Source organism: Lolium rigidum, unplaced genomic scaffold (genome assembly GCF_022539505.1).
Source record: "Lolium rigidum isolate FL_2022 unplaced genomic scaffold, APGP_CSIRO_Lrig_0.1 contig_41043_1, whole genome shotgun sequence".
Taxonomy (NCBI): domain Eukaryota; kingdom Viridiplantae; phylum Streptophyta; class Magnoliopsida; order Poales; family Poaceae; genus Lolium; species Lolium rigidum.
Window position 1 is genome coordinate 1 of NW_025900488.1, and position 12,659 is coordinate 12,659.

The following is a 12,659-nucleotide window of genomic DNA, read 5'->3' on the forward strand; positions in this document are numbered from 1 at the left end:
AATAACCATTTTATTATTGCCTCTTGGGCATATCTCCAACAGTACCAACGAGCCATGAATTACATTTTTCATGATCTGATCGGCAAGTTGGTGGAGATCTACATTGATGACGTGGTGGTCAAGTCTGTCTCAGTTGAGGGGCACCTGGAGGATTTGCGACGCATCCTGGATCGAACTAGAAAGTTCGGATTAAGAATGAATCCAAAGAAGTGTGCCTTTGGTGTGACGGCCGGTCAATTCCTGGGCTTCCTAGTTCATGAACGTGGAATTGAGATCGGCCTGAAAAGTCAAGAGGCGGTACGAACAATGAAGCCACCTACCACAAAAAAGGAGCTCCAAAGTCTCATCGGCAAGATCAACTTCGTCAGAAGGTTCATCTCTAATCTGTCAGGACGAATTGAGCCGTTCATGGGATTGGTAAAAATCAAACCTGATGAGGAGTTTCACTGGGGGCAGAGCAACAGCGAGCGTTTGATGAGATTAAGGAATATCTAACGAAGCCGCCCGTGTTGGTTCCGTCCCGAGCAAGACATGCCATTCTATATTTACCGTCGAGTAGCCGACACTTCCATCGCCTCAGTGGTAGTGCAAATCTATGATGGTATGGAAAGAGTCGCTTTCTACCTCAGCAGAAGGATGTTGGATGCAGAGACTAGGTACCCTGAGATCGAGAAGTTGTGCCTCTGCCTATTTTTTACCTGCACCAAGCTTCATCACATCTTTCTGACAGCATAAATCGTCATCATCTGCAAGTCAGACGTCATCAAACATATGCTGTCGGCTCCTGTGTTGAAAGGCCGACTCGGTAAGTGGATGTTTGCATTATCGGAATTGGATCTCCGGTATCAACCTGCGAAAGCAGTCAAAGGACAGGCATTGGCCGATCTGATCGCTGAACGAATCAACACTGATATAGCAGCACTATCTGTACGTGCATGGGCCATGTTTTTCGATGGATCGGTTTGCGATGATGGCTGCGGCATTGGCATTCTACTCGTGTCGCCCCGGGGGGCAACCTACTCCTTCTCCATCAGGCTGTCTACCCCTTGCACCAACAATGTCGCTGAGTATGAAGCAGTACGTAAGGGGATGGAGTTGCTTATCGAAGCCGGGGCAGAAGCAGTGGAGCTTTTTGGAGACTCAAAGTTGGTGATTTCCCAGCTCACGGACGAATATAAATGTGAGAGCGAGTCACTCTTCCCATTATGGATGCAATGCCGTGAGCTGATGGCACAATTTAGATACATAAACTTCAGCTGGGTCCCAAGGTCGCAGAATATCAAGGCGAACAATCTCGCACAGATGGCGTCAGGCTACAAGGACATAACAGATGGAGCCGATATCCAGGTACAGTTCATGGAACCGGATGACTGGAGAGCCGATATCTTCAATTACTTGAAAGATTCGGCTCGGGGGGCACCTAAACGGATAAGGTACAAGGCCATGAAGTATGTCCTTATTGGAGATGATATGTTCTACAGGACTTTGGAAGGATTACTTCTCAGATGTTTAGGGCCAGCCGAGTCAAATCGGCTCTTACACGAGGTACACGAAGGCGCCTGTGGAACTCATCAGTCGGCTCATAAGATGAAATGGTTGATCAGGCGATCGGGGTTTTATTGGCCCACCATGCTGGAGGATTGTTTTTGTTATTATAAAGGGTGTCAAGCATGTCAGAAGTTTGGGAAAATTCAGATGGTACCCGCGTCAGCAATGAACCCCATCATCAAGCTGTGGCCATTTCGAGGTTGGGGCATGGATATGATCGGCAAAATCCATCCCGCATCGAGCAAAGGCCACGAGTGGATTTTGGCCATTACAGATTATTTCACTAAATGGGTGGAAGCCGTCCCTATGAAGTCAGTAAAATCGGAAGATGTTGTCAATTTTGTGAAAGAGCATGTCATTCATAGATTCGGGATTCCCCAGACTATCACGACCGATGGAGGTTCGGTCTTCATTTCTAAAGAATTCAGAAAATTCTGCGACGACATGGGAATTAAGCTGATCCGATCGTCTCCATACTATGCTCAGGCAAATGGGCAAGCTGAAGCGTCCAACCAGAGCCTTATTAAGCCGATCAAGAGGAAAGTTGATGAGCACCCTAGACATTGGCACGAAGTATTGTCAGAAGCTCTGTGGGCTTATCGCATGTCATGTCATGGAGCGATAAAAACCTCGCCATACCATCTGGTCTATGGACAAGAAGCCGTGTTACCCTGGAAGATCACGGCTGGGTCGAGACGTGTCACGTTTCAGAATGACTTAACAACGGAAGAATACGCGACTCTGATGAGTGATAGCGTCAAGGATCTGACGGAACTTAGGCTTTGGTCGCTTGAGAAAATTAAAGAGAACAAAGACAAGGTAGCTCGTGCATATAATAAGAAAGTGAAGCCGAAGGAGTTCCACGTTGGTGATTTGGTATGGGAAGTTGTATTGCCGTTGGGGACTAAGGACAAGGCGTATGGAAAATGGTCTCCAAATTGGCACGGGCCGTACAGGGTCGACCAAGTCCTAAAGGGCAACGCATACATGCTCGAGGAACTGAGTGGTGCGAAGTTCCCAGTTGCTGTCAATGGTCAGCATCTCAAGAAATATTTCCCGAGTATGTGGGATGATGGACAGTGAAATACGGGGGCCGATTTTAAATCGGCCAGTAAAATTTTTTTATATGCAAAGCACAGCCGATGCACTGACATCGACTTTAGAACTAAAAGCCGATGCATAGCCATCGACTAAAGAGGAACAACTGTCATGAGCAAGTATCAGGTCACCGTTCGGGTTTTAGAACTGGTCTTGCTGGCATTTTTGGTACAGACCGATGCGTTGCCATCGGTTTTTTGAGCATGGATTTCTTTTGAATAATCGGTAGAATTAAGCATGGAATCCTTCTTAATTGATTAAAAGGGGATTTCTTACAAGGAGAGAGCCGATGAAGCAGAGGACGAGGATGAGTCCATGGTAGAGGAGGGCTTTTCGATGGCTAGTACTGAGCAGGGGGATGAAGAAGCGAGTTGCTCGACGCGGTTAAATAAAAGGGGATATAGTGGAAATTTAATGCTGTGGCGGTTTCCGAGGACATGCTGCCAAAACTGTCAAATCATGCAGAGAAGTTGAGAAGGCAAGGCATCATGATGAAAGGATACTGCGACGGTTCTTCTCTGCCACGACGTGACCCTACGAAGCAAAAAACGGAGTGGTTTTGAAATTATCATTGCCAAAACCAGGGGGGCATGTGTTATCACCAGATTTTGACCAAGTCTGGAGACGGGCCGTGATTCAATGGGCTTAGAGAATATACACGGAAAATATTCTTGAACCGGCCTTGTATAAGAAGTTTGGGCTAGATTGCCCGTGTATCTGTAAATTATAGTAGGTTACGTGTCGGTTAGAGTTAAGAGATAGAGTTTAGCTCGTACACAATTGGGTTTATTCCCAAGTTAGAAAGTCTACGGACTATAAATATGTATCTAGGGTTATTGAGAAAGGAGGACGATCACGTTCACAACAAATCAATCTAGGCGCATCGCCACCCCTTGTTTCGAGGGTTTCTCCGGGTAAGCAACAAGCTGCCTAGATCGCATCTTGCGATCTAGGCGAGATCAGTTTATTCGTTTTTGGTGTTGCTCGTGCTGAAGCCTTTTTGATGGCGAGCAACACCCTTATCTTAGGTGTTTTGGGGCTGACGTCGATGCTTTCACGATGTACTTGCTTAGCTACGCTACCCCTTGACATCTAGCTGCCCTTACACCTATCTTAGGTGTAAGGGCAGCATCTTGCTTGTTCTTTATTTAGTAGATCTAATCCGTTATAGTTGTTCCTTGTTCTTCAAGGATTGGTTTGATATCCGCATGGTTAGGCCTTATAAACGGGTTGAACGATCCGGTAGTGCGTAAGGTGTGGTTTATTAAACCCTAGAGGGATTGTTCCGGGGATCAACTTCATGTTGGTTTTTAGGCCTCTTTAGGGCTGGTTTTCCATCATTATTTATTTGCTAGGCTCAATTACGCGTAGGATGTTCCGGTTATGCGGTGAAAACCCTAGACTATCGTAGATTAGTTTAGCTTGATATCGATAAAGCAGGATCCCCATGTCATCGTAAATCTAACGTGAACCATGGGGCAATCGGCTCTTTGAGCCGATCCACAGAGCAAACTAAGAGCCGATCGGGGCTCGTATTTAATGTTTACGTGTTTGCCATGCAGGAAACTAGTAGAAGCAATCCATCACCTTCCTGACCAGGTATAGGTCAGGTGGCACGCCCTTGCAACCGCCAGGACGTGTGCCGGAGCATTACGGGCCGTTGCCCGAGGGACCAGGATCCACCAGCAGTCCTGGGAGCCTCCCGGCTCTCCGTGTTGCCCGTCGCTGCTCGCCGGTGGGTTTTGGTAGGCAACACTTTCAACTTCAACATGTATATCTCATGGATAATTGTCAACACAAAGCAATATAACAAGTGCAATAAGTAAACATGTAAGAATTAATGCACACAGTTGATACAAGTGTTTGCTTCTGGGATAGAAAGAATAGGCAAACTGACTCAACAATAAAGTAGAAGATAGGCCCTTCGCAGAGGGAAGCATTGATTACTATATTTGCGCTAGAGCTTTTCATTTTGGAAACAAGAAACAATTTTGTCAACGGTAGTAATAAATCATATGTGTTATGTATAAGATATCCTATAAGTTGCAAGCCTCATGCATATTATACCAATAGTGCTCGCACCTTGTCCTAATTAGCTTGGATTAACATGGATTATCATTGCATAGCATATGTTTCAACCAAGTGTCACAAAGGGGTACCTCTATGCCGCCTGTACAAAGGTCTAAGGAGAAGCTCGCATTGGATTTCTCGCTTTTGATTATTCTCAACTTAGACATCCATACCGGGACAACATAGACAACGAGATAATGGACTCCTCTTTAATGCATAAGCATTCAACAACGATTAATATTCTCATAAGATATTGAGGATTGATTGTCCAAACTGAAACTTCCACCATGGATCATGGCTTTAGTTAGCGGCCCAATGTTCTTCTCTAACGAGTATGCATACTCAAACCATATGATCATGAAAATCTCCCTTACTTCAGACAAGACGAACATGCATAGTAACTCACATGATATTCAACAAAGGTAAAAGTTGATGGCGTCCCCAGAAACATGGTTACCGCTCAACAAGCAACTTATTAAGAAATAAGACACATAAGTACATATTCTTTACCACAATAGTTTTTAAGGCTATTTTTCCCATGAGCTATATATTGCGAAGGCAAAGAATAGAAATTTTAAAGGTAGCACTCAAGTAATTTACTTTGGAATGGCGGAGAAATACCATGTAGTAGGTAGGTATGGTGGACACAAATGGCATGGTTATTGGCTCAAGGATTTGGATGCACGAGAAGAATTCCTCTCAATACAAGGCTTGGCTAGCAAGGTTGTTTGAAGCAAACTCAAGTATAAAAGGTGCAGCAAAGCTCACATATGAACATATTGTAACTATTATAAGACTTTACATTGTCTCCTTGTTGTTCAAACACCTTAACCAGAAAATATCTAGACTCTAGAGATCAATCATGCAAACCAAATTTTAACAAGCTCTATGTAGTTCTTCATTAATAGGTGCAAGGTACATGATGCAAGAGCTTAAACATGATATATATGAGCACAACAATTGCCAAGTATCAAATTATTCAAGACATTATACCATTTACCACATGCGGCATTTTCCGTTTCCAACCATATAACAATGAATGAAGTAGTTCAAATTTCGCAATGAACATTAAAGATAAAGCTAAGAACATATGTGTTCATACGAAACAGCGGAGCGTGTCTCTCTCCCAAACAAAGAATGCTAGGGTCCGATTTTATTCAAACAAAAACAAAAACAAAAACAAACAGACGCTCCAAGTAAAGCACATAAGATGTGACGGAATAAAAATATAGTTTCACTAGAGGAACCTGATAAGTTGTCGATGAAGAAGGGATGCCTTGGGCATCCCCAAGCTTAGACGCTTGGGTCTTCTTAAAATATGCAGGGATGAACCACGGGGGCATCCCCAAGCTTTGACTTTTCACTCTTCTTGATCATATTGTATCATCCTCCTCTCTTGACCCTTGAAAACTTCCTCCACACCAAACTCAAAACAAACTCATTAGAGAGTCAGTGCATAATTCATATATTGAGAGGTGACATAATCATTCTTAACACTTCTGGACATTGCACAAAGCTACTGAAAGTTAATGGAACAAAGAAATCCATCAAACATAGCAAAACAGGCAATGCGAAATAAAAGGCAGAATCTGTCAAAACGAACGGTCACGTAAAGACGAATTTTTAAGAGGCACCGAGACTTGCTCGGATGAAAATGCCCAAATTGAATGAAAGTTGCGTACATATCGGAGGATCACGCACGTAAATTGGAAGATTTTTATAAATTTTCTACGGAGACTACTCGCTCAAATTCGTGACGGCAAGAAATCGTTCTCTGCGCGATAATCCAAATCTAGTATTGACTTTACTATCAAAGACTTTACTTGGCACAACAATGCAATAAAATAAAGATAAGGAGAGGTTGCTACAGTAATAACAACTTTGAAGACTCAAATATGAAATAAAGTGCAGAAGTAAAATAATGGGTTGTCTCCCATAAGCGCTTTTCTTTAACGCCTTTCAGCTAGGCGCAGAAAGTGTGTATCAAGTATTGTCAAGAAGTGAAGCATCAACAGAGGGGTTTGGAGTTTTCTCAACTATGCATTTTATCTTATCTATGTGAGTTTCAGAGGCTCCCTTTTCATTATTCTTAGGCTTGCTATCCTCGTCAAACAAATTTTCAGGAACAAGCCAACCATAGTTATTTTCTAGAGCGCCATTCATTCCTAGGAGCTTACAAGGTATTGTTGTCTTAATCTCCCCACCATCATTAATATTATTAGTGTACCTTATTCTATCCATGTCCATCTTTTCAAGGGTACTAGCAAAGTTGGTATAAGATCCAAGCATCTTATATTTAATAAATACCTTTCTAGCCTCTCTTGCTACACCACCAAATTCTTTAAGAAGGGTTTCTAAAACAAAATCTTTCTTTTCCCCTTCCTCCATATCACAGAGTGTGAGAAACATGTGTTGAATTATGGGATTGAGATTAACAGATTTAGTTTCCAACATGTGTACTAAAGAAGCAACAGCAATTTCATAAGTAGGAGCAAGTTCTACCAAGTGTCTATCTTCAAAATCTTCAGCTGTACTAACATGAGTGAAAAAATCTTCTATATTATCTCTTCCAATTATAGACCCTCGTCCTACCGGTATGTCCTTTAGGGTGAACTTAGGAGGAAACATGATGAAATAAACTAAAGGTAAATAAAGTAAATGCAAGTAACTAATTTTTTTGTGTTTTTGATATAGAGAACAAGACAGTAAATAAAGTAAAACTAGCAACTAATTTTTTTGTGTTTTTGATATAAGAAGCAAACAAAGCAGTAAATAAAGTAAAACAAAGCAAGACAAAAACAAAGTAAAGAGATTGGATGTGGGAGACTCCCCTTGCAGCGTGTCTTGATCTCCCCGGCAACGGCGCCAGAAATTTACTTGCTGGCGTGCAGTTGACGTGGGAGTTAGAAATATTTGTGGTGTAACTTTTCTTCAGTTCCCCGGCAACGGCGCCAGAAATTTAGCTTGACTAGTATAAATGCCCGTGCGTTGCTACGGGTTCACAAATTTTATTTTTCAATGCACATACATAATTCACAACTCAGTATGAAAATTCAAAAAAAATCAGGGTTGTCATGAAATATACTACATCGTGATAATACTGAACGCAATAACAAGACATCCTTGTTGTGCATCTGTGTGGTTTCAAGTTCTAGATCTTCTTGTTGCTCTTTCGTGGTAAGTCCACACCCGTGTTCTGGGCATGTCTATTATGGAAAGAAGAGTAGTAGTACTGGTACTAAATTAGCAAACAATACAAAAAATTGGATATTAAAGGTATTTCGGAGTTAGGATGCTTGAGCCATCTGACAATATATTTATTGAAAAAGATTTTATGATTGACAACCAAAATAATTTAGGTGACACCAAACTACCTACTAAACCTCCTACAAGAGTGCCATTTCCCACCATAGAAGATCTTTGGCAAGATAGGCTTGTTGTGGCTCCTACATTGGTCAAAGAAAAAAAAGGTACATTAAATCTGGATGGATGAAAAATACTTTGCAAAGTTTTATAATGGAAGTAGTATTAGAGGGCATACTGCTGAAAGAAGACCACCCTTATGAGATAAATTGGAAGTCCTAGAAACATTAAATTAGAGATGGTAAAGTACATACGAGATATGTGCGATTAATTCGATCTTCAAGTAGCCGAGTGGGGACATTTCTTGTAGGGTCTTCCCTATTCTCATAGCCACACATAACGGTCAACAATAATAAATAATATGTGGTTCTCAAAGTGTCAGTGCCCAATTTCAATAAGCAGAAGCGATTATTTTTTATGCTATAAATGGAGCAACTTAATCCAATCACACCTACTCCCTCTGTTCTGATTTAATCTATATTATAGAAAAACTGAGACAAAATAGTGTTGCATTTATTAGTACTACTTCGATATGTGAACAACCAATCCAAGCAACAGTTGAAAATAACAACGTCCAATAAAGAGAGCAAAATCACCTTATATTCAGTGTTGTTGACTAAAAGCTAGAATGCAGAGTATTTTAGAACAAATTTTTAGGCTAGAATGTAGACTATTTCAAAATGGAGGGACTAATTGTGTATGGAAGGCGGCTGGAAGAACCGGGCAGGCTCACCTCATCTCCTCCAAAATGAAATAGGATAGGACGTAATTAACCAATCAATCAATCTAAACAATATATTTTCTCCGTTGTTACTTTCTATAGAATACAAGAAATATGTAAATTGTAAAACAACAATGTTGTTCTTCTCAATGAAATGTCCGATGGTATAATAAGGAAACATTCGAACAGATAATAGTAATGCCAAAACGCCAAGATGGCTTGCTTCATATAATGTTGAAATTAGAAGAACTAAGGTGGTATGCCAGTGTGAGTTAATTCACCAAGGCAGTCTAGAAGCTACCTTTATCACTTACTATAGACAAATAAGGACAAATGCATAGTAAATTACAAATATCTAAGGTAGGGTTTTATCTTCTTAAACTTTAAGGTCTTAGGTTTTTCAAATAATCAAATACTACCTCTGTTTCAAGGAATAAGGCGCCCTCGTTTTACGAGCTTTTTGTTTGACCAAGAATTACTTCAAATAGATAAAGATTGTTTGTATGAAATTAGTATCAGTAAAAAGTGCTTTTCAATACGAATCCAACGATACTATATACATATAATATAATCAAAATTTTATTGCTCAATTTTTATGGTGAAAGTTCGTCTTGGAATACGTGTACGCCTTATTCCTTGAAACGGAGGTAGTACTGAATATCAAGGTCTGGGTATTTAAGTTATATTTTAAAATAACAGGTAAAGATGGCAAAATGGTTGAAGTATACTTATATATCCAAAAGATTGTTTATTATTCTGACTAAAGATAGGGTGTAATTTATACCATGTCAAGATTGTTTGGTAGCATATCAGACAAGATCGCAACAAATAAAACAAATTTTTTGCATAGTATTTATGTACGAGAGGAAGGGGAGACAAATGAATGGCGTAACACATGAAGCATAAGCTTCTTCAAATACAAGCTTAGTAACGCATAAACTCTTTTTTCCTCTCACATTTTCAAGAACAATCCCTTTAAATTATTGGTATGAGGTGAGGTCTAATGGAATATATCTGATTTAGTGTGGCTGCCCCTAACCACTCGCAGCTTAGATAGTACTCCCCTAACTACTGGCAGCTTAGATGGTTCTATTTCGCCGGCCCGTTCCCTTCGTCACTGCTACTTCAACAGCTTTTCACTTAGTAACTTAACATTGTTGTGGGAAGTTTAAGTCTTCTGGCTTTATGCAATTATTTTTCCTAGATATACGGAAGTCATATAGGTAAAGGACTTTATTTATTTAGGAAAATTATGTGGCAGGTTATTACTGAAAACTTGTGAAACAGAAAAGAAAGACAATCTTGATAGTCAGATATGTCTAAAATCGGGGGGTACATCATGCACTAACAAAATGAGTCAGGTGGTGTACAACCACCCATAAAAGAAGTTATCCATTCAAACAAACCACTGTGCTAAGATTAGAACTTCCTACATAGCCTGAACCTTTTTTACTTTTATGGCAGCTCAGAGAGCCACATAAGACAGCAAAAAAACTCCACATTTTATCCCGGGTCATGGATTAATGCTAAGAATGATGTAAGCTTACAATATACTATATGAAGTACTGATAGGTTACGTAGTTTTCTGACAGAGATAAGATTGGTTTCCTTATCAAGGAGTAAATGAAACAAGCATGCAATCAAATATTAATCACTGGAGCTCATTACCTCGTCAAGTTCATGTCGACTCCTGATTTTCATTTGTATCAATTCATCATCATGTGTTGCTTTTTTCTCCGACTTAAACGAATATTGAATCATTGTCTCAGTGATTTTGCTAGACTTAAATGTGCAAACTAATTACCTCAGTGAAGGACCCACACAACTCAGGGGCCATATACATCTAACGATGACATAATCCTTTAGAAGTCATTAATATAAGATGAAAATTAATTGATAAACGACTATCCTTACATACGAATCTAATTTGGCAAATAACAAGTATGTCATTCTAGTCTAGCAAAATCTACATACCGTCCAGAATACAGTCGTAGGAGTGTCAATAAATGACGATCACGCTAGGCCGACATTATATATTTTCAGTTTACAATTAGAATTTGACAATATATTATCTGGCCTCAAATCTTATAATAAACATTAGCTGCAATCAGATAAGAGGTAAGACCATAGAGACAGTAGTAAATGAGCATGCACCTTAAACTGGAAACGGGGAATTTTTGAAGCTGCTAGTGGCAAAATAGAATATAGTAGAAAAAATCATGATGCCATCCAAAGGTGTGCATTTGTCAACCAGTGTTGTGAAATGAAGTTGAACATATTTTTAAGGTCAACAGAGGTCAAATATCAGAATCTGAACGCAAACTATCAGTAATGATACACAATTAATAAAGGACAAACGGCAATCTTTCATTCATATGGTGGCCTTGGCTATTGAGTTATCACTACTCCTAATTCTGTATGCACAACAAAGCATCAATACTGAAGTGTGGATAGAGCATTACAAAGAGAACTACCCATAGATACTTAAGAAAGAGTAACAGAATAATGGAAAACTTGAATACTAACTCGTATTTAAATTCGATTAAAAAAAGTAGCATACCGGTAGAGATGCCTGCTCTAAACTATATCAAGATGTCTCAGTAGCCGGAGTAAATTGATCTTACGGAGGATCCAAGCAACACAAAGTGCTCAAAGTTATTGTGCACTTTCTTGATTGCCACCATGTCGCCAATTCGGTCAGGAGCATACCAGGATGGACTTTAACTCTGTAGGATGCGATATCCACTGAAATCCAGATTCACCAACGGAATACCAAGGAATCCTGTTGAGCGGCATCGTTAAGCGGCATTCTTATTTAGAAACTGAGGTAGCACATCGTCTGTGAAATAAAGTAGCAAGGTTAAATTACTTTTTAGATCCATTGAGAATATATGTTTAAGGGAAATGATAAAATTCAAATCAGTTAAATAGCTATAGCTAGGCCTTAACACCTCTGGTACTGAATTTTCATAAACTGATTTGCAGAAGTTCGATCTAGCTTACTCCTTTTTAGAATTTCCATAAATTGAATTGCAGACTCATCACAACCATTGTATCCAAAAACTGAATTTCCATAAATGTATACTAAGGTTTCAGAGGCTTATTTTAAGAACGTGCTTGGCATCAGGTAAACCACACAGTAGCACACATGCTTGTCAACATTGTAGAGAAAGAACAAATACATCAGCACCATAGTCTAAACTTCAAGGTTGATTTGAAATAAGGAAAAAGTGCAGACCAGTTCAAGGGAGATATCTTCTCGTTTTGCATATTTTTGCTGAATCTTCTTCATGCAAAGAAAAACATGAAAAACTTCCACTTAATAGGACAGATATGAAGCCACAGGAAGTAATCCTGAAAGTTTTAGATGCCTATTTAATAGGATGTACAAATAGACCGACTGCATAGCATATGGAATCACCAAGAAATCCGCTACGGCGAGCTAAAACACTATCAAAAAGGCAATATATGCACAACACTATTAAAATTAGTGGTTAAGATTTAAATAGAAAAATCTGAAGAACTTGTATATATGTACAACACTATTGTTTTTGTCTCCTCAAAGCAATATAGGTTGGTTACTATATGGAAGCAAATGATCCATGTAATAAATAGAAGAAGTAAAGCAGATCCACTCATTTTATAAGCAGACCAGAAAGAACAAAATGTTTAAGGCTATGGAACTATCTCTGATACATGTTTGAAGCTAGGAACATTAACTGGTGCCTTCCATACTAATGGAATTTCATAAACTCTACATGCTCGTTTCTTTTTTCCCATACTACATGGCAATGCCTAATGGTATCCTAACAATAACAGTGTCAATAGTATGCAAGAAAGCGGGCAGTCGGTGATAAAT

At 39.7% G+C, this 12,659-nt stretch overlaps 1 long non-coding RNA gene across 1 annotated transcript; it reads right to left on the minus strand.

The window, feature by feature from the left end:
• Nucleotides 1–11,144: 11,144 nt before the first annotated feature.
• LOC124681366 lies at nt 11,145–12,088 on the minus strand. The gene is made up of 2 exons (XR_006995845.1): nt 11,991–12,088; nt 11,145–11,639 (listed from the first exon to the last, which is right to left on the minus strand). It is a non-coding gene; the product is annotated as an uncharacterized LOC124681366 (long non-coding RNA).
• Between the last annotated feature and the right edge of the window lie 571 nt (nt 12,089–12,659).